Below are 24,273 nucleotides of genomic sequence, written 5' to 3'. Positions count from 1 at the left end.
CTATGCTTTGATAAGGCTTGTGCCTGTGTACTAATACTGATGCAAAAATAGCTACCTTAGAAACACATGCTTTCTGCAAATTTAAAATCCCGTGATTGTTTGTCACTGCATGAGTGTGCTGGGGCTGATGGCCCCCTCCTTCGTGGTGATTTCTTTTGGCCAACTGCATGCATAGCCTTTCTAGTGGACCATTCTCTCAAAGTAGGACAAGTCTCTGATTTATTTAAAAAATTCAACTAGAGCCCCCTGACCGTATAAGGATGTGTAGCCCCTCCCACCCTGTGTTTATTACAAAGGAATAGTATATAATTAGGGTGGGAGGCTTGTGCTGTTAGGGCTAAGAGAAAAAAGTAACATTCAATGCTTTCCTTATGTCCCACAGCAGCACAACCAAGGGTATCTAGCAAGTAATCACCCTAAAGGGAGGACCATCATGCATGGCACAACTTGAAATTGACTGCCCACGAGCAATCTTCTCAGAGAACTGAAATTTCAACCTATAATGGTTGATAAAGGTATAGTGCTAGCTCAAAGCTGCATGGCAACCTTGATTCCAACTGGATCAAACTTTACTCAGCTTAAGAGGTAGACTTGGCTCTAGTAGTTTGGGCTGAAACAAAATTAGGTGACCAAAATAAACCCAATTAGAGGTCTCTGTGTTCTATCTGTTCAGGTTAGGCCTTATTTCCCCTCCCATAAAATAAATAAATATTAAACCTTCCTGATCTTCACTATTGGCTAAATAGATCTTTGGAATGGGGAACAAATTTCTCTTGAGAAGGTGGGTCAGAGAGAGTACTGGAAGGCAGATGACCTAATTACAGTTTACAAATGAGGGAGCTGTAGCAGTAGCCTCAGCAAGAACTTTTCAGACAGGAATCTATAGTATGGATCCATAGATGGAGAGCAAAGCCTTGTCCATATACACTTGGCAGCTGTTTTGGCCAAGAATTGTTACCCTTTAAGAATAATTATGTGGAACCTTCACCAGACGTTCAAAAGGAGATTAGTTAAAACCATTTTTTAGGCCTAAAACAGTGTCCCTCTTTTGTCAGTGGTCTGAAGATGGTAGATATCCTGATGTAGACCCCACTTAGGATTCTTTTCACTAGAGCCAAGACTTATTTTGAGAATGAAAGTTTCTATCCTAGAATACAGTTTTCAGGATCCTTCTCGGCACGGCCTCTATAGCCAAGGATCATTTAGCTAGAAGTCCTAGGTCTCATTCTTGCAGACCATTTCCCTTATTTGGTCCAAACAAGATCATCCCATTTCCGTTAGAAGGGGTTGAGATAGAGTGCCTTTTTGAGGAAATCTAGAACAGGCATCCTATCCATTTTTACTTTTACAGATCTCCCTGTAATCTGGGGAGCAAAATGTAGAGTGCTCTATAGATAGCTTTGCGTTCTCTTAGATTGAATGTCAAAGAGCTTTCAGCCATAGTCCAAGCCTCGCTCTGGAAGTTTGGATTGACTCCCAAACTTAGTTGGGATGTAGCAGTTAACAGGATTCAGTGAGGTTGGGCCATGGACTTTCTGTTTAGGCGTGACAGACAAAACACAATATCTGTCACGGAGAGCCTAACTCTAGAGTTAGATATACAAAACCTCTTGTAAACGTATGTGCTGGTGGATTGAGACGTAGGCTGTGCCAAGGTTTTCGGGACTGTGTCACAAAAGCTCTCTGGATTAGAAGAGAGGCTGGTCAAACTTTCAGGCTGTCAAGTTGAATGTCTAAAGGTCTGGGCAGTGTCAAGTGCTCCAAGACACCAGGTTCTGTACTTGAAAAAGCTTCCAATAATATCCTTGACTCATGAGCTGGGTGCACCATGATCTCTTTGGCCAGCACAAAATGATAATTATTACCATGGCCCAATCTTGGCTGATTATCAATATTCTTGGTATCAAGGAAAATTGTAGGGAATATATAAGCTAGCCTTGGCTCTGAGAGATACTAAAGATGGCAGGGTGCATTAAGTGTTAAACCCGTTAGGGCTATACTTCTATAAGCTCAGGATCGCTTACTTTAGAGAGCATAAGTGCCATAGATTCAAGGAGCTGGCTTAAAGGGGTTGTCCCGCGGCAAAATTGTAAATTTTTTTCTCTGCCCAGTCCTCCTCCTAAAGCAAACATGATAATCTACCCTTGGAAAGCGATTTTTTTTTTTTTTTTTTTTTTTTTTTAAAGAGTTTCTACTCACCGTTAGATCGTTTCATGAAGTTATAAAAATTCTTCTTTCAAGATGGCCGCCGCCATCATTTCCCAAGGTGCACCGCTGGTCTTCTCCCATGGTGCACCGTGGATGTTCTTCTGCTGTCTGAGCGCCATTGCCGATTCCAACCACCTCATTGGCTGATCGGCACCATGTGATGGGGCGGAGCTATGCGATGACACTGAGAAGGGGGAGGAGCCAGGACGCAGCTCGTGAGCAAGGACCTTACAGAAGGGGATTCCTCAGCGCAAGCGCGACTGTTCCGGCGACCAGAGAAGCAGTTTGCTCGTCGCCATGGAGACGGGGACGCCAGCACCAGGAGGGGGTAAGTGTATAACTTCTGTATGGCCAATATATAATGCACGATGTATATTACAAAGTGCATTAATATGGCCATACAGAAGTGCTTAACCCCACTTGCTTTTGCGGGACAACCCCTTTAAGGCCCTGCTGCCAAGATATTTTCCTACCATGAAGAGAAAAGCAGCAACATATCTCTAGGAATTTATGACAAAGCCTACAACTTGATGGCCTGATACCAGACTTTTCCCAGTGTGATTTCCAACTCAAATGTTGGAGTAACTGGAAAGTAGTCCAAAGATAGAATTTATTAGCTCATGGGCCAGGTATGAAGACCACATATGCTCCATGTGCTCTTAAAGAGGCAGCTATAGTGGCCACCAGTGTAAGTAAAGGTTTAAGATGCTGAAAAGATGAACTAGGAATTGCAGGTCCTTGATACTGTGTTTTAGCTGCACAGTTGTTATTAGTGATTTCCTTTGAAGCAGGGAAATGGGTAAATATCCTTACCTTGCTTAAAAAGCTCATGAATCTGATTCTCAAGTCTGAATTTTTAACTGCTTGTAGAAGTAGTTAAGAAATCTGAGAGCAGTACTTGACCTTTTACATGCTTGAATGTTGGAAAGTAAACTCCTTTTCCTTTTTCTTTGGAGTAGGGAGCTCCTCTAGGATCTTCATTTTTGGAAATTGTAGACCTGGAGTCTTCAGGATGGCACGCATTATAGGGTAATATATAGAACCCAGGGATCTGAGATCATACTTTACCAGCTCAGAAAAAATATTGGAGGTGGCTTCCTGGCTCCAGAACTCAATTCAAGTTAGCCGAAGTGGCTTCTGAACTCGTGCTTCCATGGGAGCCTCTGACCTTAGTGCAGAACCTTTGACTGCATAGCCATCCAGACTGACCTGCTATGGGGCTTTGTAGCTTTCTGGTGCCTCTTTCTGAATTTTTGCCTCTGAGGAGGACTTTCATGCGTGGAGGGTACCACTATTTGTGGTAGACTAGGCCACAGACTTGGCTGTCAACGTTACCTGCTAAGAGCTAGCAATACCTCTCCAATATTAGCACTTAGAAGTTTGACGCTGCAGAAATAGATGTCCACTGGGATAGCCATGCTACTTATGGCTTAGTTCCTGGGGAAAGTGACATTGCTGGCAAGGACCATGTATAGGCCTAATGCTCTCACTATCCGTTTTCAAGGCTAAATGAGCTGTTAAACCATCGGTGAATTGAAACTTGCATGTCGACTGGCCTAGAAGCCCCTGTAACTGCACCCTCAGGCCAGCGAATCCTAGGCTCTTGAAGTTTTGACCTGTTAGAGCAGGTACCATAATATGCCTGGACACCAGGTAGTATCCACTTTAACTTTTGGAAGAGGGCTCTTTTAAAGATTCAGGACTGGCAAGTATAACTTAAAGGCAGGATATTCGATAGGAAATTTGGACATAATCTTTGGCAAAGATTGGTTCCGATTTAGGAATTTTTCCTTCAGTGACCAAATTTTTTCAAAGTTTCATGCGCTTTGAAGGCCATAATTCCCCTAGAAGTGTAGACAGGTGTTTCCCTATGGTCAACATCAGACGCATGACTGGGTGGACTTGAGCAATTTTCTGCAATTCGATAGGGGCAGAATACAATTTCTCTTTTACCCCAGCATGGATTTTTTATTCAAACCCTCTTGCTGAGATGGTTCACAAGCAAGATCACAAGGGCAACTGTGTTGCACATAGAATACAGTACATAGTGATCAGCCAAGTGGATATCACAGTCTTTGCAATTAAGTACATTTATTTGGAGGTTACTTTGTTTTGTCCAATATCTGTGTCGACAGAACCTGCTGCAGCCATCCAACAAAGATATGAAATAGGAATCTATACATAACTTGAGTCACATGTACAAAAAGGTTTTGGGTACTCCAGATAAATAGGTATGCAATCAAGTGCAGGCGGCATTCACAGAAGTAGCACTTGCCCAGGTTACTAGTGCTAGTATTAATTAGGAAATTCCAGCACAAGTGTTTCTGGTGGCACAATGCACCATACAGTTCTGCTACATGGACATCACACACAACTATGCTACATGCACCCACGTCAAACATAGCACTGGTACATTCACATTACACGCACAGCTGTGCTACATGTGCGTGTCACACACAGCTTTACTACATACGTGTGTCACACACAGCTCTGCCACATGCGCGTGTCACACAGCTCTGCCACATGCACATCACACATACAGCTCTGCTACATCTATTCTTCATCCCATACAACAGGGATCACAACCGACACAGCAGAGGCCTGCACACACTAATCACCCTCTGACGCTTCCCACACAGGCCACCACATGCACCTCCATCTCGCACACAATCGGCTCTGCTCCTCCGTCTCGCACTCGCTTGGCTCTGCTTCATGTATTCAGGGGGAGAGCATGTAACACACACACACGAACTCACAGACAAGTGCTCATTAGTACTTTGATAAAGGTTTCCACCATGTCTCCCCTCTCCCTTCTCTCCTCCTATAACATGTATAAAGGTTTCCACCAACTATTCCTCTCCCTTCTGTAATATAGATAGATAGATAGATAGAAACCTCTATCTATCATATTTCCCTTCTCTCCTCCTGGAATACATATAAATGTTTCCATCATGTTTCCCTCTCCCTTCTCATGTAATACACTTAAAGATTTCCATCATGTCCCATTCTCCCTTCTCCTCTCCTGTAGCATTTATAAAGGTTTCTATCATGTCCTCCTCTCCCTTCTCTCCTCCTAGAACATATATAAAGGTTTCCATCATGTCTTCCTCTCCCTTCTCTCCATGTAATATGTATATATAAAGGTTTCCATCATGTCCTCCTCTCCCTTTTCTCCTCCTGTAACATATATAAAGGTTTCCATCATGTCCTCCTCTCCCTCCTCTCCATGTTATATATATATAGGTTTCCATCATGTCCTCCTCTCCCTTCTCTCCTCCTATAACATATATAAAGGTTTCCATCATGTCCTCCTCTCCTCCTGTAACATATATAAAGGTTTCCATCATGTCTTCCTCTCCCTTCTCTCCATGTAATATATATAAAGGTTTCCATCATGCCCCCCTCTCCCTTCTCTCCTCCTATAACATATATAGGTTTCCATCATGTCTTCCTCTCCCTTCTCCTCTTCTGTAACATATATAAAGGTTTCCATCATGTCCTCCTCTCCCTTCTCTCCTCCTATAACATATATAAAGGTTTCCATCATGTCCTCCTCTCCCTTCTCTCCTCCTATAACATATATAAAGGTTTCCATCATGTCCTCCTCTCCCTTCTCTCCTCCTATAACATATATAAAGGTTTCCATCATGTCCTCCTCTCCCTTCTCTCCTCCTATAACATATATAAAGGTTTCCATCATGTCCTCCTCTCCCTTCTCTCCTCCTATAACATATATAAAGGTTTCCATCATGTCCTCCTCTCCCTTCTCTCCTCCTATAACCTATATAAAGGTTTCCATCATGTCCTCCTCTCCCTTCTCTCCTCCTATAACCTAAATAAAGGTTTCCATCATGTCCTCCTCTCCTCCTGTAACATATATAAAGGTTTCCATCATGCCCCCCTCTCCCTTCTCTCCTCCTATAACATATATAGGTTTCCATCATGTCTTCCTCTCCCTTCTCTCCTCCTATAACATATATAAAGGTTTCCATCATGTCTTCCTCTCCCTTCTCCTCTTCTGTAACATATATAAAGGTTTCCATCATGTCCTCCTCTCCCTTCTCCTCTTCTGTAACATATATAAAGGTTTCCATCATGTCCTCCTCTCCCTTCTCTCCTCCTATAACATATATAAAGGTTTCCATCATGTCCTCCTCTCCCTTCTCTCCTCCTATAACATATATAAAGGTTTCCATCATGTCCTCCTCTCCCTCCTCTCCTCCTGTAACCTATATAAAGGTTTCCATCATGTCCTCTTCCTTCTCTCCTCCTATAACATATATAAAGGTTTCCATCATGTCCTCCTCTCCTCCTGTAACATATATAAAGGTTTCCATCATGTCCTCCTCTCCCTTCTCTCCTCCTGTAACATATATAAAGGTTTCCATCATGTCCTCCTCTGCCTTCTCTCCCCCTGTAACATATATAGGTTTCCATCATGTCCTCCTCTCCCTTCTCTCCATGTAATATATATAAAGGTTTCCATCATGTCTTCCTCTCCCTTCTCTCCTCCATAACTTATATAAAGTTCTCTGTTAAGAAAATTGTAGATCAATATATCAGTTAATTGTTTTTGCTATTAGATTGTAGACTAGGAAGAACTAGCATGCTGCTAGTATAAGTGGTGAAGGGGTTAAATAAAACCTTTTCTATATACCAGTGAGTGGTATGGGATTATATGAAAGGGAAAGGCAGCGCGCTGGGATCTTTTTTTCTTTTTTTCAATCAGGCAGAACTCAGGTCATAAAAAACCTCCAAACTTTTATTCAATAAAAGCGTAGCATATTCAGCAGCGCCGTTTCGGCCACATGCACCGTGGCCTTTGTCAAGCTGATACACCATGCACAAGACAACATTTAAATAGTGCACTCTATTAAAAACAATTGAACTTACCTGTGTGTCTGGAAGTGCTGCCCAGTCATGGATCCCAGGTCTTCCTATTAGTGTCCACTAGGGGTGTAACAGTAGTGACTGTTACTGCGGGGGAATTGCTAGTTACCTCCTTATAGAAGTCCATATTCATAACCAGTACATTGGGACCATTGGTCTCCCGCTGTCAAAGATGTCACTGCCCAATTGTTATAGCAGCGCTAAGCGATAATCATGACACACTAATCTCATACTCGAAAGAGGAAATGGGACATATGTGCTATAGCGTGCCATATCTATCAACTACAGCACAGAACTGTATATATGTATGATGGAACATATATGTATATTGTTATACACCATAATAGCATCCTCTAAAACCAGCATGCTTTAATGCGACATACCCTTTATTCACAGCGCAAAAACATGTGCAAATGTGATGGAGCGTGCATAAATATAGCTAACACCAAGAAGGGGGCGCTAGTCAAGTGTAAACACACGTCAGATAGGTTGAAAAACCTGCACGCTATAATATACCATACCATTTTCCCACCAATCATAATGCATGTAAAATGGAACATCTATATGTCATTGATAAAGGAAGAGAAGGAACCCCATCAGAAATAGACAAACGCCAACCGTTACTGCCAATAAGCAACTTTTATTAATTATAACACTTTCAAAAGCCAGTGGTTTAAGGGCGCACTGTAGATGACCACAATACTGACCATGGGCATAAAACAACTTTTGTAAAAAAAAAAAAATTTTGGAATTTTTTTTTTTTTTTTTAGAAAATTAAAAAAAAAAAAAATAATATTGAGAAATTAAATCCGCTTTCTTGTTTATTCGTAACGTTAGATATATATATATATATATATATAGCAGGATCATGACCAGGTGCACCACCAAATGACACCTATGAGACACAAACAACATATGTATAAATATCAAGTTAAAAACAAAGACAAGAGTATGACAGAAGGTGACAGGACATGTAAATTACCAAGAATCAAAGGAGAGTAGATAAGAGCAGCACTCAGGGGTTGATTCCAGAAAAACTTTATTGCCCACAACGTTTCAACTCAGAAGAGTCTTTGTCAAGTGCTTGACAAAGACTCTTCTGAGTTGAAACGTTGTGGGCAATAAAGTTTTTCTGGAATCAACCCCTGAGTGCTGCTCTTATCTACTCTCCTTTGCTATTTGGAATACGGTCCAGGATCCAGGACTCTTGAGAGCGAGCACCTTCTGGAGTGGAATATCTTTCCTGGAGATATACAGGGTTTACGTGTGCTGTGATCCAATCATTATTTAAATTACCAAGAATGATGTAATCAAATTACAGAAAGGGGAGCGTGTAATACTCTATGTTTAAACCCCGCGGCTGCAACGTATCCAGCTCAAAGATCCACTTGAGTTCTAGTTGTTTTCGTTTTTCTTCTCTATTACCACCTCTTCTACTATTCGGCACATGATCTATTATGCGGTATCTGAGCTGGCTTATGGAATGTCCGGCCTCGCAGAAATGCTTGGCTACCGGGACATCAACTTTCCGTGTCCTCACTGTGCTCTTATGTTTACTGATCCTATCTTTTGCAGGATTAATGGTTTCTCCAACATACATTAGCCCACAAGGGCACATAATCAAATAAATGATATATGAAGAGAGACATGTGTAACGATGTCTGATATTGTAACGTTTACCAGTATGCGGATGGGTGAATGAAGATCCTTTTTGTAAGTTATTGCAACTAGCACAGCAAAGACACGGAAAGTTGCCCACTTTGCTACCACTAGTGAATCGATCCACCGCGGGGGTGCCTATGTCCGAATGCACTAGCTTATCCCTCAAATTTTTACCCCTCCTATACGCCATTAGAGGGGGAGAACTGAATTCCATCACTTCAGGATGGCAGCTACCTAGAAGTGGCCAATGTTTGCGAATCACCTGCGATATTTTACCACTAAGTGGACTATAAGTGCTGACGAATGGTAGTCTAGCCTGCTGTTCTTTCTGGGCTCTCTTCTTCAGAAAAGTTTCTCTGACCTGCTGTTTTGCCTGGACACTCAATTTCATCACCAGCTCAGTTGGATATCCTCTGGCTATAAATTTCCGACACATCTGTGCCAGGCGCTCATCCAGATACTGCTCATCAACAATGCGGCGGATCCTTAAAAACTGACTCCACGGGAGTGACCTGATCATTCCCGGGGGATGAAAACTTTCGAAGCGCAACAAAGTGCTGCGATCCGTAGTTTTAACATAGAGATCCGTAGATAAACCATCGGCATATTTTCCGACCAATGCGTCGAGGAACTGTATCTGGACGGTGGAATATGTCAATGCGAATTTGAGCATGGAGTGAATGCTATTGAGCTCAGCATGAAAAAGCTTGAGTGTTTCCTCTGTGCCTGTCCAAATGAAGAAGATATCGTCAATATATACCTCCACCAAGTCTGGACAAAGGTCCAGACTGGGGAGGTATATATAGACGACTCCTCAACCTCCGCCATATATAGGTTGGCATATGTGGGGGCCACATTTGACCCCATTGTGGTCCCCCTCTTTTGCCGATAGAACCTTTAATCAAACATGAAGTAGTTTTTAGACAGGACATCTTCTAGTAGGGCCATCGCAAAATTCATGCAATCCGTAGGCAGCTCAGAACTCAAAAGCCAATTTTTCACAGCCTCAAGGCCTAACTGTTGTTCAATATTCATGTATAAAGACACGACGTCAAAGGAGCCCAATATGGCATGAGATGCCACCTTGAGCCCCTTGATTTTTGCCAAAAAATCAGATGTGTCGCGGACGTAGGATTTAGATTCAAACACATATTGTCTAAGAATTGTATCCAGAAACCTGGAGGGGTTGTTATATAATGACCCTCTATCGGAAACTATGGGGCGTCCCAGGGGGGCATGAAGATTTTTATGAACCTTCGGCAAGGTATAGAGTACCGGTGTCACTGGAAATTTTACAGTCAGGAAATCGTATAACTTCTTGTCAATAATGCACTGTAATAATGCATCATCGAGGAGAAGCTGTAGGTCTCTCTGGTACATAGGGGTAGGGTCCCTTAACAGTAATTCATACGTGTCCACATCAGAGAGCTGTCTCTCTACCTCTGCCACATATTTTACTGTATCAAGCACTACTACAGCTCCCCCTTTATCTACCGGTCTAACCGTGATGGAGTTGTCGCAGCTTAATAGTTTCAGTACCTTCTGTTCCTGTTTGCTCAGATTGTATCTCCGTACCCTAAACCGTTCTGTTGCTTTAAGTTTGTTGATATCCCTACGCACCATATTTTCAAATGCATCAATGGAGTGGTCCACCACTGGGGGGACAAACGTGCTCTTGTTATGCAGTCAAACATCCCTCGAGGTGAAACCCCCACGGGAGTTGGACTGCGCAACCTGACCAATCAGAGTGTTCTCCTCTGAGGAGAAGTAAGCCTTCAAACGGACATTTCGAAATAATCTCCTACAGTCCAGATCAACACAAAACCAGTCTGTAGCTGGGACTGAGCAAAATGAGAGTCCTTTGGACAACACATTAATTTGATCAACGGACAGTACCTTGGATGAAATGTTAATTACCGAAGTATCGCTCTCTCTGGACCCTGCTCTGGTTGTCATCCGATCCTCCCTTCTTCCTCTTCTGATTATGCTTGCGACCACCACGCTTCTGTTTTCTCTGGATTGCTGTAGACTCCTCCCAGAAGCCGGAGGCCGGGATCCTAAAAAAGATACATTATGGCGGATATCAAAGGCCGTAGACACACCCGCTTCGTCAGAGGAATCGGAGGTAAACGAATTCCCCGATCCAGGGCCCCTTCATGTCTCACGTCTCCTACTATATCTCCTCCCCTGGTTTCTGAGAACCTTGTTCTCGTGTCGTGTTGTACCAGGGCTCTTCTTTGCTTGCCAGTTATACACAGGCCCAACCTTGTAATCATCAAGATCACGCTGCCATTTCACCTTCTTGGCAGATTCAACATCCTCTTTATATTTTTGGCACATCATCTCCACCCTCTCCTTCTGTTTCAGCCAGTCCTGTTCATTCACCGTATCTTGCACGTCCTGCTCTAGAACCTTAATCACATCTGCAGCCTTAGCAATCTCTTTATGCAGAAATTCCAGATTCAGCAACATTGCGAAATTGCGATAAATTTGGCACAAAAGTCCGCATTATCCGCCATCAAAGTGGGGCGTATATTGGATCTAAGTCCCCTGGGTATACGCTTAGCAGCATAGTATCCTTTCAAAATTGCCGCATGTAGCTGGAGTGAAATATGCCGTTTATGTGCTTGTTCATATTTCCTCTGTGAAGTACGAGCATCAGGGGTTTCAAGAAATACGCCATCCGTAACTGAAACTAACAAGAGCACGTTTGTCCCCCCAGTGGTGGACCACTCCATTGATGCATTTGAAAATATGGTGCGTAGGGATATCAACAAACTTAAAGCAACAGAACGGTTTAGGGTACGGAGATGCAATCTGAGCAAACAGGAACAGAAGGTACTGAAACTATTAAGCTGCGACAACTCCATCACGGTTAGACCGGTAGATAAAGGGGGAGCTGTAGTAGTGCTTGATACAGTAAAATATGTGGCGGAGGTAGAGAGACAGCTCTCTGATGTGGACACGTATGAATTACTGTTAAGGGACCCTACCCCTATGTACCAGAGAGACCTACAGCTTCTCCTCGATGATGCATTATTACAGGGCATCATTGACAAGAAGTTATATGATTTCCTGACTGTAAAATTTCCAGTGACACCGGTACTCTATACCTTGCCGAAGGTTCATAAAAATCTTCATGCCCCCCTGGGACGCCCCATAGTTTCCGATAGAGGGTCATTATATAACAACCCCTCCAGGTTTCTGGATACAATTCTTAGACAATATGTGTTTGAATCTAAATCCTACGTCCGCGACACATCTGATTTTTTGGCAAAAATCAAGGGGCTCAAGGTGGCATCTCATGCCATATTGGGCTCCTTTGACGTCGTGTCTTTATACATGAATATTGAACAACAGTTAGGCCTTGAGGCTGTGAAAAATTGGCTTTTGAGTTCTGAGCTGCCTACGGATTGCATGAATTTTGCGATGGCCCTACTAGAAGATGTCCTGTCTAAAAACTACTTCATGTTTGATTAAAGGTTCTATCGGCAAAAGAGGGGGACCACAATGGGGTCAAATGTGGCCCCCACATATGCCAACCTATATATGGCGGAGGTTGAGGAGTCGTCTATATATACCTCCCCAGTCTGGACCTTTGTCCAGACTTGGTGGAGGTATATATTGACGATATCTTCTTCATTTGGACAGGCACAGAGGAAACACTCAAGCTTTTTCATGCTGAGCTCAATAGCATTCACTCCATGCTCAAATTCGCATTGACATATTCCACCGTCCAGATACAGTTCCTCGACGTATTGGTCGGAAAATATGCCGATGGTTTATCTACGGATCTCTATGTTAAAACTACGGATCGCAGCACTTTGTTGCACTTCGAAAGTTTTCATCCCCCGGGAATGATCAGGTCACTCCCGTGGAGTCAGTTTTTAAGGATCCGCCGCATTGTTGATGAGCAGTATCTGGATGAGCGCCTGGCACAGATGTGTCGGAAATTTATAGCCAGAGGATATCCAACTGAGCTGGTGATGAAATTGAGTGTCCAGGCAAAACAGCAGGTCAGAGAAACTTTTCCGAATAAGAGAGCCCAGAAAGAACAGCAGGCTAGACTACCATTCGTCAGCACTTATAGTCCACTTAGTGGTAAAATATCGCAGGTGATTCGCAAACATTGGCCACTTCTAGGTAGCTGCCATCCTGAAGTGATGGAATTCAGTTCTCCCCCTCTAATGGCGTATAGGAGGAGTAAAAATTTGAGGGATAAGCTAGTGCATTCGGACATAGGGACCCCCGCGGTGGATCGATTCACTAGTGGTAGCAAAGTGGGCAACTTTCCGTGTCTTTGCTGTGCTAGTTGCAATAACTTACAAAAAGGATCTTCATTTACGCATCCGCATACTGGTAAACGTTACAATATCAGACATCGTTACACATGTCTCTCTTCATATATCATTTATTTGATTATGTGCCCTTGTGGGCTAATGTATGTTGGAGAAACCATTAATCCTGCAAAAGATAGGATCAGTAAACATAAGAGCACAGTGAGGACACGGAAAGTTGATGTCCCGGTAGCCAAGCATTTCTGCGAGGCCGGACATTCCATAAGCCAGCTCAGATACCGCATAATAGATCATGTGCCGAATAGTAGAAGAGGTGGTAATAGAGAAGAAAAACGAAAACAACTAGAACTCAAGTGGATCTTTGAGCTGGATACGTTGCAGCCGCGGGGTTTAAACATAGAGTATTACACGCTCCCCTTTCTGTAATTTGATTACATCATTCTTGGTAATTTACATGTCCTGTCACCTTCTGTCATACTCTTGTCTTTGTTTTTAACTTGATATTTATACATATGTTGTTTGTGTCTCATAGGTGTCATTTGGTGGTGCACCTGGTCATGATCCTGCTATATATATATATATATATATATATATATATATATATATATATATATATATATACGTTACGAATAAACAAGAAAGTGGATTTAATTTCTCAATATAATTTTTTTTTTTTTTTAATTTTCTAAAAAAAAAAATTCCAAAATTTTTTTTTTTTTACAAAAGTTGTTTTATGCCCATGGTCAGTATTGTGGTCATCTACAGTGCGCCCTTAAACCACTGGCTTTTGAAAGTGTTATAATTAATAAAAGTTGCTTATTGGCAGTAACGGTTGGCGTTTGTCTATTTCTGATGGGGTTCCTTCTCTTCCTTTATCAATGACATATAGATGTTCCATTTTACATGCATTATGATTGGTGGGAAAATGGTATGGTATATTATAGCGTGCAGGTTTTTCAACCTATCTGACGTGTGTTTACACTTAACTAGCGCCCCCTTCTTGGTGTTAGCTATATTTATGCACGCTCCATCACATTTGCACATGTTTTTGCGCTGTGAATAAAGGGTATGTCGCATTAAAGCATGCTGGTTTTAGAGGATGCTATTATGGTGTATAACAATATACATATATGTTCCATCATACATATATACAGTTCTGTGCTGTAGTTGATAGATATGGCACGCTATAGCACATATGTCCCATTTCCTCTTTCGAGTATGAGATTAGTGTGTCATGATTATCGCTTAGCGCTGCTATAACAATTGGGCAGTGACATCTTTGACAGCGGGAGACCAATGGTCCCAATGTACTGGTTATGAATATGGACTTCTATAAGGAGGTAACTAGCAATTCCCCCGCAGTAACAGTCACTACTGTTACACCCCTAGTGGACACTAATAGGAAGACCTGGGATCCATGACTGGGCAGCACTTCCAGACACACAGGTAAGTTCAATTGTTTTTAATAGAGTGCACTATTTAAATGTTGTCTTGTGCATGGTGTATCAGCTTGACAAAGGCCACGGTGCATGTGGCCGAAACGGCGCTGCTGAATATGCTACGCTTTTATTGAATAAAAGTTTGGAGGTTTTTTATGACCTGAGTTCTGCCTGATTGAAAAAAAGAAAAAAAGATCCCAGCGCGCTGCCTTTCCCTTTCATATAATCCCATACCACTCACTGGTATATAGAAAAGGTTTTATTTAACCCCTTCACCACTTATACTAGCAGCATGCTAGTTCTTCCTAGTCTACAATCTAATAGCAAAAACAATTAACTGATATATTGATCTACAATTTTCTTAACAGAGAACTTTATATAAGTTATGGAGGAGAGAAGGGAGAGGAAGACATGATGGAAACCTTTATATATATTACATGGAGAGAAGGGAGAGGAGGGCATGATGGAAACCTATATATGTTACAGGAGGAGAGAAGGGAGAGGAGGACATGATGGAAACCTTAATATATGTTACAGGAGGAGAGGAGGACATGATGGAAACCTTTATATATATTACATGGAGAGAAGGGAGAGGAGGGCATGATGGAAACCTTTATATATATTACATGGAGAGAAGGGAGAGGAGGGCATGATGGAAACCTATATATGTTACAGGGGGAGAGGAGGGAGAGGAGGACATGATGGAAACCTTTATATATATTACATGGAGAGAAGGGAGAGGAACACATGATGGAAACCTTTATATATGTTACATGAGGAGAGAAGGGAGAGGAGGACATGATGGAAACCTTTATATATGTTACAGGAGGAGAGAAGGGAGAGGAAGACATGCTGGAAACCTTTATATATTACAGGAGGAGAGAAGGGAGAGGAGGGCATGATGGAAACCTATATATGTTACAGGGGGAGAGAAGGGAGAAGAGGGCATGATGGAAACCTATATATGTTATAGGAGGAGAGAAGAGAGAGGAACACATGATGGAAACCTTTATATATGTTATAGGAGGAGAGAAGGGAGAGGAGGGCATGATGGAAACCTTTATATATGTTATAGGAGGAGAAAAGGGAGAGGAGGACATGATGGATACCTTTATAAATGCTACAGGAGAGGGGGCGTGGCCAAGCAGCCGAGCAGACCGGCCGCATGTAGGAGAGGCTCCTGCCTAAGCCGACCAAAAACGCCATCCTGAACCCATCCTGAGGGCCCCTGGACCCAACAAACACTGCCGAGCCGCCCGCAGAGCGTACACAGCACCCTTAGCGGAGGTAATATCGGCAGCGGACCCGCAACGCCGCGACCGCTGCCGCCGCCATCTTTAACACAAGCGCCGGCCGCGGGGAGAGAGGAGACTCGGGGGGGGTGCACGGAGGAGGCTCCTGGAGTGGCAGAAACAGCGCGGGGACGGAGCCGGCTGAGCAGGGAGGCAAGAGGGAGAGTAGCTGAAGCGGTGCCTATATACTGCCCTGAGAACGGGAGCCGCGATCTTTCCCGCCAAAACCGCGGGGGGGCCAAGGGGGACGCTGCAGAGAGCAAGCAGAAGAGAAAGCAGCACATAAAGCAGCGCATACAACCCTGTGAGGGAAACGCTCACCAGCACTCCTGATCTACCCCTCTCAGCTGCATAACTACTGGCCCCTGACAAGCAGAAGATATAACGCAGCCAGCAGCCACCCAGAGGGAAAGTGGGGAGAATAGAGCAGTGCCCAGAACATAGTGAACATTACATACTCGACCAAAGGGCAATACCTGTGCCACAGCAACCATTAAAGTGCAGCCCCTAAGCAGCGGAGTACCCACTAATCAACATACAAAGCATATACTCCAAAGAAGCTGTACAACAGAACAGAGACATTTATAGGCCCCCTGTCGGGAATCCAATAGCCTATAGAACCACCTCTCCCAAGAGAGAAACATCAAAAGACTTCACAATGGGCCCTACCAGACAGAACTCTGCAGCCGACAAACTAAAAGCGTTCGCCAGGGGAGATGCCCGTAAAGACCCGGGCCCCGAACCCACTACACCCGCTACAACAGGAACGTCAGCGGCAAAAGACGCCAGCCCAAGACCACCTGAGGGCATGGTCCAAACCCTACAACAACTGTCTGAGCAACTTCTATCCGCAATACAGACGTCTACCGCTACTCTTACGGGCAAAATCGATGAAGTAAAGGTCGACGTAAGTCTACTAAGGCAAGATCTTCAAAACTTGAGAGAATGAGTCACAAGAACAGAAGATAGAATCTCTACACTAGATGACACTGTCTCCCCAATGTCAGCCACGATACGTGACCTCACACAAAAGGCCGAATATTGGAGACAAAAAGCGGACGACCTCGAAAACCGTTCACGGCGGAATAATTTACGTATAGTGGGTCTACCAGAACGAGCTGAAGGGCAGAGACCTTATTTATGGAGAAATGGCTCAGTGAACTTTTCCCTAATGCAGGACTCTCACAAGTCTTTGTAATCGAGCGAGCCCACCGAGTGCCCATGAAACCACCCATACCTGGGGCACCACCTAGACCCCTACTGGCGAAACTACTTAACTCCTGCGACAGAGACATAATCATACAAGCTGCAAGAAAAGGAGGTCCCCTGTGGTACGACAACGCTACAGTATCCATATTCCTGGATTTCTCAGCAGATCTCCAGAAACAGCGGGCATCATTCATCGGAATCAAAAGGAAACTACGAGACCTGCAAATATCGTACTCCATGGCATACCTGGCACGACTACGAGTAGTGGATGGAGAACGCACCCGCTTCTTTACTTCACCAGCTGACGCAGAAAACTGGCTGGATACCAGACGCCCACCAGAAGGACTGTAACGTATACATAACCATTTTCCTTCCTTTCTCTAGGTGACGGGACTATCGTATAAATATGCAAATGTATACCTAAAGCCCCCTTTTCTAATATATGCCAGCAATAACGCCCTAGAAATAATGGGTTAATGTCCAAACCTGAGACACGGAACTTAACCCCCTACTGCCTAGGATAAATACTCAGCCCACACCCCTCCCCCCGAGTAACAGCAGCCTCGCCTCCCCCGGCCCCCCCCCCCTGACCTACCGTGTCTTCCTCCCCCCCCTCTTTTCTCTCCCCCCCCCCTTTCCAGCCCAAATCAGCACTCAAATGGAATAAATGCGAATTTGAAAAGCCCAGAGGGGAGGAAACTCCTCCCCCTCCAAGGGGGCCCACCCAGTAAAAAAACCATCAGGCTGAGGCCGGCTTCTACTATGGTTCTATTAACATAACAATACCTCAAGTATAGCCAAGATTAAAGCTATACTATGTAGGTTCCCCCAGTACTAGTTCGCCACGAATTCTATCTCAGTAGAGAAAGCATTTACATTCTACCTTTGTTTAAAGATAAGTTGTTAAAGTTCCAAGTTGGTAATATATTACCGCAATGTTTAAGAGTTGTATACATCAAGTGCTCTATATTGTTGTTAGAAATGTACTGAAATACAGTTGCATGACGTATGATAAAAATGTAACCGGGTGTCATGGAGGAACTCCTGACAGACTGAAAACTATAGAGAAATTTATCCTGACTCGATCTACCTGTCCTTGCCTATGGTGGAGGTAATCTTCGTGTCGTGGAATGTCAGGGGCATGGGATCAGCCAGAAAGCGATCAGCAATAAACTCCTTAATACGCTCCTGGTGGCCGTATGTACTATGTCTGCAGGAGACCCACCTTACACCCGAAACTACAAAAACCCTGTTAAAGCCATGGGTTCAGTGGTCCGCTCACTCGTGTCACACGACATACTCCAGAGGGGTGTCTCTATTAATAGGAAGGTCACTGAGATGGGAAGTAGAACAAATTAAAAGGGACCCAGAGGGGAGATATATATTTGTAAGAGCTAAAATCAATAATGACCCATATGTCCTTTTATGCTGCTACAACCCACCACCAGCAACAACAACTACTCTAGCAGACGGCATTCAATTTGCGTCATTCTCACCAGATGCAACCATTATCTGCATGGGGGATATGAATATGGTAATGGACCCCCTTGCGGACAGATGCGGGGGTAGTGCTCGGAGGGGGGGAGACATCGGTGTGACCCAACTGGCTTCTATCATATCGGTGACGGGGTGGCTGGATTTGTGGCGCATATTTCATCCACAATCACAAGAATATACCTGCCACGCAGCCCACAATCACGCGCTTAGTCGAATTGATTACATATTCGGGTCCCCTTCAATATTCCCTAAAGTCAACTCCATAGAGTTCCTCCCTCGTGGAATCTCGGATCACTCACCAATCCGCATGGCTCTTAAAAACCCAAGTCTGACTATACATAAAAGACTTAAAATACATCCATTCTGGCTCTCGCTGTTCGGCCCCAATGACTGCATACCGGACCAGATCCAAATCTACTATGAAGCACACTCAGACAAGACGCTAGTGTGGGAGGCATTCAAGTCTTACCTCAGAGGATGCTTCAGATCCTCAATCTCCTTTATAAAAAAAGCCACTTCACGAGAAGGAGAAAAATTAGCAGAGCAATGCCAACTGCTAGAGAGAGAATTTATTGCAGATCCAACAGACACCAAAAGAGATAGATGGCTCCAGACGGGCAGGAATTACTTACTATACTTAAGAGAAAAAGCCCAAAGAAACCTCTTCTATACTCGACAGTCCTTTTTTGAACTAGGAAATCAATCTAGCAAACTATTAGCCTGGATGGCCCGGCAGGAAACTGCGCCCCCGACCGTACTGAGAGTCAAATCAGCCCAAGGGGCAACACTCACAGACCCAAAAGAGATCCTAAATAGATTTCAACAATATTATAATGATTTATATCAAACACGGACTGATTACTTACCAGAGGACTTGGAAACTTACTTAACGGACATAATATTCCCAGAGCTACAAGACGCCCACAAGTCCCTATTAGACTCCCCCATAACAAACGAGGAGATTGAGGAAGCAATAAACGACATGGCAAAAAACAAAACCCCGAGACCGGATGGTTTACCGATAGAGGTCTATCACCAATACAAAAAAAAAAATAATACCACACCTACTCTCTCTATATGACCACATATTCGATAAAAAGCAGCTCCCAGAATCAATGTTAGAGGCCACCATAGTCCTCATCCTAAAGCCAGAAAAAAAAACCAGAAGACTGTAGTTCGTACAGGCCTATCTCATTACTGAACACGGACTACAAAATCCTCACTAAAATACTGGCTTCACGCCTAAACCAAGCCATAAATGATATTATACACTCAGACCAAACAGGTTTCATCCCCGGAATGTCCACGTCAGATAACATTAGAAGGACGCAGGTGATTACGCAGGTGGGGTGGAGATTGGACTGGGCCCTGGCCTCATTAGATGCAGCTAAGGCATTCGACTCGGTTGAATGGCCATACTTGATGAAGACCTTACAGAAGTTTGGATTCAGGGATGCATTTATTAGATGGATCTCGATTCTATACAAGGCACCGACGGCTAGGGTAGTGGTAAACGGCCTGACCTCCACCTCCTTCCTGCTTCACAGGGGGACCCGACAGGGCTGCCCAATTTCCCCTCTCCTGTTCGCAATTGCCATAGAACTCCTGGCTTTGAGGATCCGACAGCACGCCTCATATAGAGGTGTCCAGGTGGGACCCAGAGAAGACAGGATAGGGCTATATGCAGACGACATAATACTATATATGTCGGACCCCAAAAACATGCTACCATTAGCTATCACCCTAATAAACCAATTTGGGAATTTTTTAGGCCTCGACTTAAACATCACCCCCTTACTGACAACCTTACAACTAAAACTGAAATCCTGGAGCTCTCTGCCACTGTCAGTAGCAGGCAGAATAAACCTCATAAAAATGATAATACTCCCCAAGTACTTATACTGCCTAGAACACGCAGAAACAACAATACCACAGACATTCTTTAAAAAAACTAATTCCCTAATAGTATCGTCCATTTGGGGGACCACCAGAGCCAAACTTCGAATGGACACACTACAGCGACCTAAAGAAATGGCAGGAATGGCACTACCAGACTTTAAGCTCTATTATTTAGCGGGACATGTCAGATATATCCGTCACTGGCTACTGGGCTCTTCTCTCCCCAACTCCGAGCACAACCTGTTGTTCTTCCTCTCGGAGACATCTCTTTGGATCCTCCTGGAGAAACCAGGACTGTTGACTAAACAGATGTTACCCATCCATAGACTTGCGACCAATGTATGGCAGGCATGCAAGCTACTGACCAAACGAGATGGCACCCCTCTGGAGACTCCCTTATGGGACAACAGAGCACTGCCACACCTGGTGAATTTACCAGACAAACAATTCTGGATAAATTTAGCAGTTACTACTTTAAAACACCTATACACTGACCAAGTACTAATTTCCTTCGAGCAACTACAACAACTACACCAAATCCCAAGAACGGGCTTCTACAGGTACCTACAACTTAGGCATGCCTTAACACCACAATTCCCAGAACCCAGACAACCCTTCTCTCAGTACCCGTTAATAGGTATACTGTGCACCCAGGGACCCAAAGGATTGATATCTGTATACCCACCTCTTACAATCCAAGATCCCCGAAATGCCAATGACAGTGGTGGAGAGATGGAAAGAGCTCATCCCCACTCTCACCAGTGAGGACTGGGAAACCGCGATGTCCACGTAAACCGCGGTGTCACCAGCCGCAAACAACAAACTGACTCAATTATATATACTACACCAGTGCTATCTGACACCGATCAGACTACACAAAATGAAGAGGATACCCACAAATCAGTGCCATAGATGTAGAGCCCCCAATGCAAACTTCAACCATCTAATATGGAGCTGTCCCAATATCTACACATACTGGGGAGAAATCACAGAATTCCTAACCCAACTGATGGGTATACCGGTACCACAAGACCCAGCAGTATGCCTACTGGGCATTCTAGACGAAGAGCAGTGGCAATACCACGACAGGGTATTCCTCACCAAGACACTATGCTACGCCCGCAAGGCAATAGCCCTGCGATGGATGGATAGACGCCCCCCGACACTCTCAAAACGGCAGAACATAGTGAATGCTATCCTACCATATGAAAAAATAGTATACAAAAACAGAAAATGCCCCGAGAAATTCGACAAGGTGTGGGAAAGATGGTGCGGATCAACAAGTACAATATTCACACAAAACCGATTCCAAAGCCTGCTGAGCGCAACCGTATCCAGAACAAACCGGTAAAACCCGAGAAAGTTACGGCCCTCCACTGATACCATGAGTAAATATATTGCCACACTGTATTCAATATCAGCATATGTTAATGTAACGTATTTAAAGGTAATTACATAAATTATAAGAGCCTATGATGTAACCAAAGTTGTTTATTCATGCAATGTACAAAATACATACTGTTCAATAAAACGAGTTTAAAAAAAAAAAATGCTACAGGAGAGGAGAAGGGAGAATGGGACATGATGGAAATCTTTATCTATGTTATAGGAGGAGAGAAGGGAGAGGACATGATGGAAACCTTTATATATGTTATAGGAGGAGAGAAGGGAGAGGAGGACATGATGGAGACCTTTATATATATTACAGGAGGAGAAAAGAGAGAGGAGGGACATGATGGAAACCTTTATATGTTACAGGAGAGGAGAAGGGAGAGGAGGACATGATGGAAACCTTTATATATGTTACAGGGGGAGAGAAGGGAGAGGGTGACATGATGGAAACCTTTATATATGTTATAGGAGGAGAGAAGGGAGAGGAGGACATGATGGAAACCTTTATATATATTACAGGAGGAGAGAAGGGAGAGGAGGACATGATGGAAACCTTTATATATGTTATAGGAGGAGAGAAGGGAGAGGAGGACATGATGGAAACCTTTATATATGTTACAGGAGGAGAGAAGGGAGAGGAGGACATGATGGAAACCTTTATATATGTTATAGGAGGAGAGAAGGGAGAGGAGGACATGATGGAAATCTTTATATATGTTACAGGAGGAGAGAAGGGAGAGGAGGACATGATGGAAACCTTTATATATGTTATAGGAGGAGAGAAGGGAGAGGAGGACATGATGGAAACCTTTATATATGTTACAGGAGGAGAGAAGGGAGAGGGTGACATGATGGAAACCTTTATATATGTTACAGGAGGAGAGAAGGGAGAGGAGGACATGATGGAAACCTTTATATATGTTATAGGAGGAGAGAAGGGAGAGGAGGACATGATGGAAATCTTTATATATGTTATAGGAGGAGAGAAGGGAGAGGAGGACATGATGGAAACCTTTATATGTTACAGGAGAGGAGAAGGGAGAGGGGGACATGATGGAAACCTTTATATGTTACAGGAGAGGAGAAGGGAGAGGAGGACATGATAGAAACCTTTATAAATGTTACAGGAGAGGAGAAGGGAGAATGGGACATGATGGAAATCTTTAAGTGTATTACACGAGAAGGGAGAGGGAAACATGATGGAGACATTTATATGTATTCCAGGAGGAGAGAAGGGAAATATGATAGAAACCTTTATCTATCTATATATATATTACAGAAGGGAGAGGAGGAGTTGGTGGAAACTTTTATACATGTTATAGGAGGAGAGAAGGGAGAGGGGGACATGATGGAAACCTTTATCAAAGAGATATAAAATATGAACACAAATGGTTGATATGCATAAAGTGTAACACACAATAGTATGCAATAATAATGTCAAGCTCTGTGAAAATTACTCTGAGGAAGTGACAGTATTCATAATCTACAGTACTGCCCCTTAATATTTGGCTGTCAGGTCTAAGAGCTAGAGGTTATCAGGTCTTGAAAGGTTAATAAAAGTGTACTGTAGCTACCACCTAAGGAGCTAAACATTTTAAGAATACGAGAGTTGTCTAATTTATGTGTGTTCTTGTCTAAAACACTTCGCCGAGTTTTTTTTTTTTAATTTTAGAAATAAAAGCTATATTTTAATTTGATTTCCCCTTTGGTGAATTCTAGTTTTCCTATTTTGGGGAATACTCTGCCACCGGTGACTTATAACTAAAATGTTTAACCTATCATGTATTCTTATTAGTTTTGGAGGTATGTACTTTTCCTGAGATGTCATTTATGATATATAAATCACATACAACTTTGAATACATTAGAAATCATTTGATACCGCAACAGGCTGGTGTGATTTGTATTTCTCCTATGGGCCCACACTACTAAACAAGATCTGAGATTGTCTTCTCCTTGGTAAACACATAAATTCTCCTTACAGTCTCCATCATGTCCCTCCCTTTAAAGGTTTCCATCATGTTTCTCCTCTCTTTCTGCAACATATATAATGGTTTCCATCATGTCTTCCTCTCCATTCTCGCCTCCATAACATGTATCGTGTTTCCCCGAAAATAAGACATACTCTGAAAATAAGACCTAGTGCATCTTTGGCAGAAAAATTAATAAAAAACACTCTTATTTTTGGAGAAATGGGGTATAAAGTTCTCCATCATGTCTCTCCTCTCCCTTTTTCCTCCTGTAATATATATATAAAGGTTTACATCATATATTCCCTCTTCCTTGCCAGTGAGAAGTGAGCAATAGCGTTGATCTGCCTGTTTAATCGTTCTGCACGAGTGCTAACAACCTAGTGGTGCCGTCAGCGTTCATTTAGACGACTGTCGTCCCTTCTAAAAGGTGACATTAGAAATAGCTTTCTCTGGTGCCCGGCTCAGTTACAGATCTCCAATCGCCACCAGCTGTTATTTTCCTTTAGCTTGCAGTC

General features: G+C 43.3%; 1 long non-coding RNA gene across 1 annotated transcript in view; it reads right to left on the bottom strand.

Moving 5' to 3' along the window:
* Positions 1-7,737: 7,737 nt before the first annotated feature.
* The window catches only part of LOC136620070 (uncharacterized), a 54,947-nt gene continuing 38,411 nt past the window's right edge, over positions 7,738-24,273 (bottom strand). The window contains exons 2-3 of the long non-coding RNA XR_010791130.1: positions 10,657-10,817; positions 7,738-7,993 (exon numbers count right to left, since the gene is read on the bottom strand). This is a non-coding gene — a long non-coding RNA (uncharacterized lncRNA). The remainder of the gene's footprint in view (positions 7,994-10,656; positions 10,818-24,273) is intronic.

Source organism: Eleutherodactylus coqui, chromosome 3, assembly GCF_035609145.1.
Source record: "Eleutherodactylus coqui strain aEleCoq1 chromosome 3, aEleCoq1.hap1, whole genome shotgun sequence".
Taxonomy (NCBI): Eukaryota; Metazoa; Chordata; class Amphibia; order Anura; family Eleutherodactylidae; genus Eleutherodactylus; species Eleutherodactylus coqui.
Note: the sequence above shows the minus strand (reverse complement) of the source record. Positions and strands in the feature narration are given on the sequence as shown.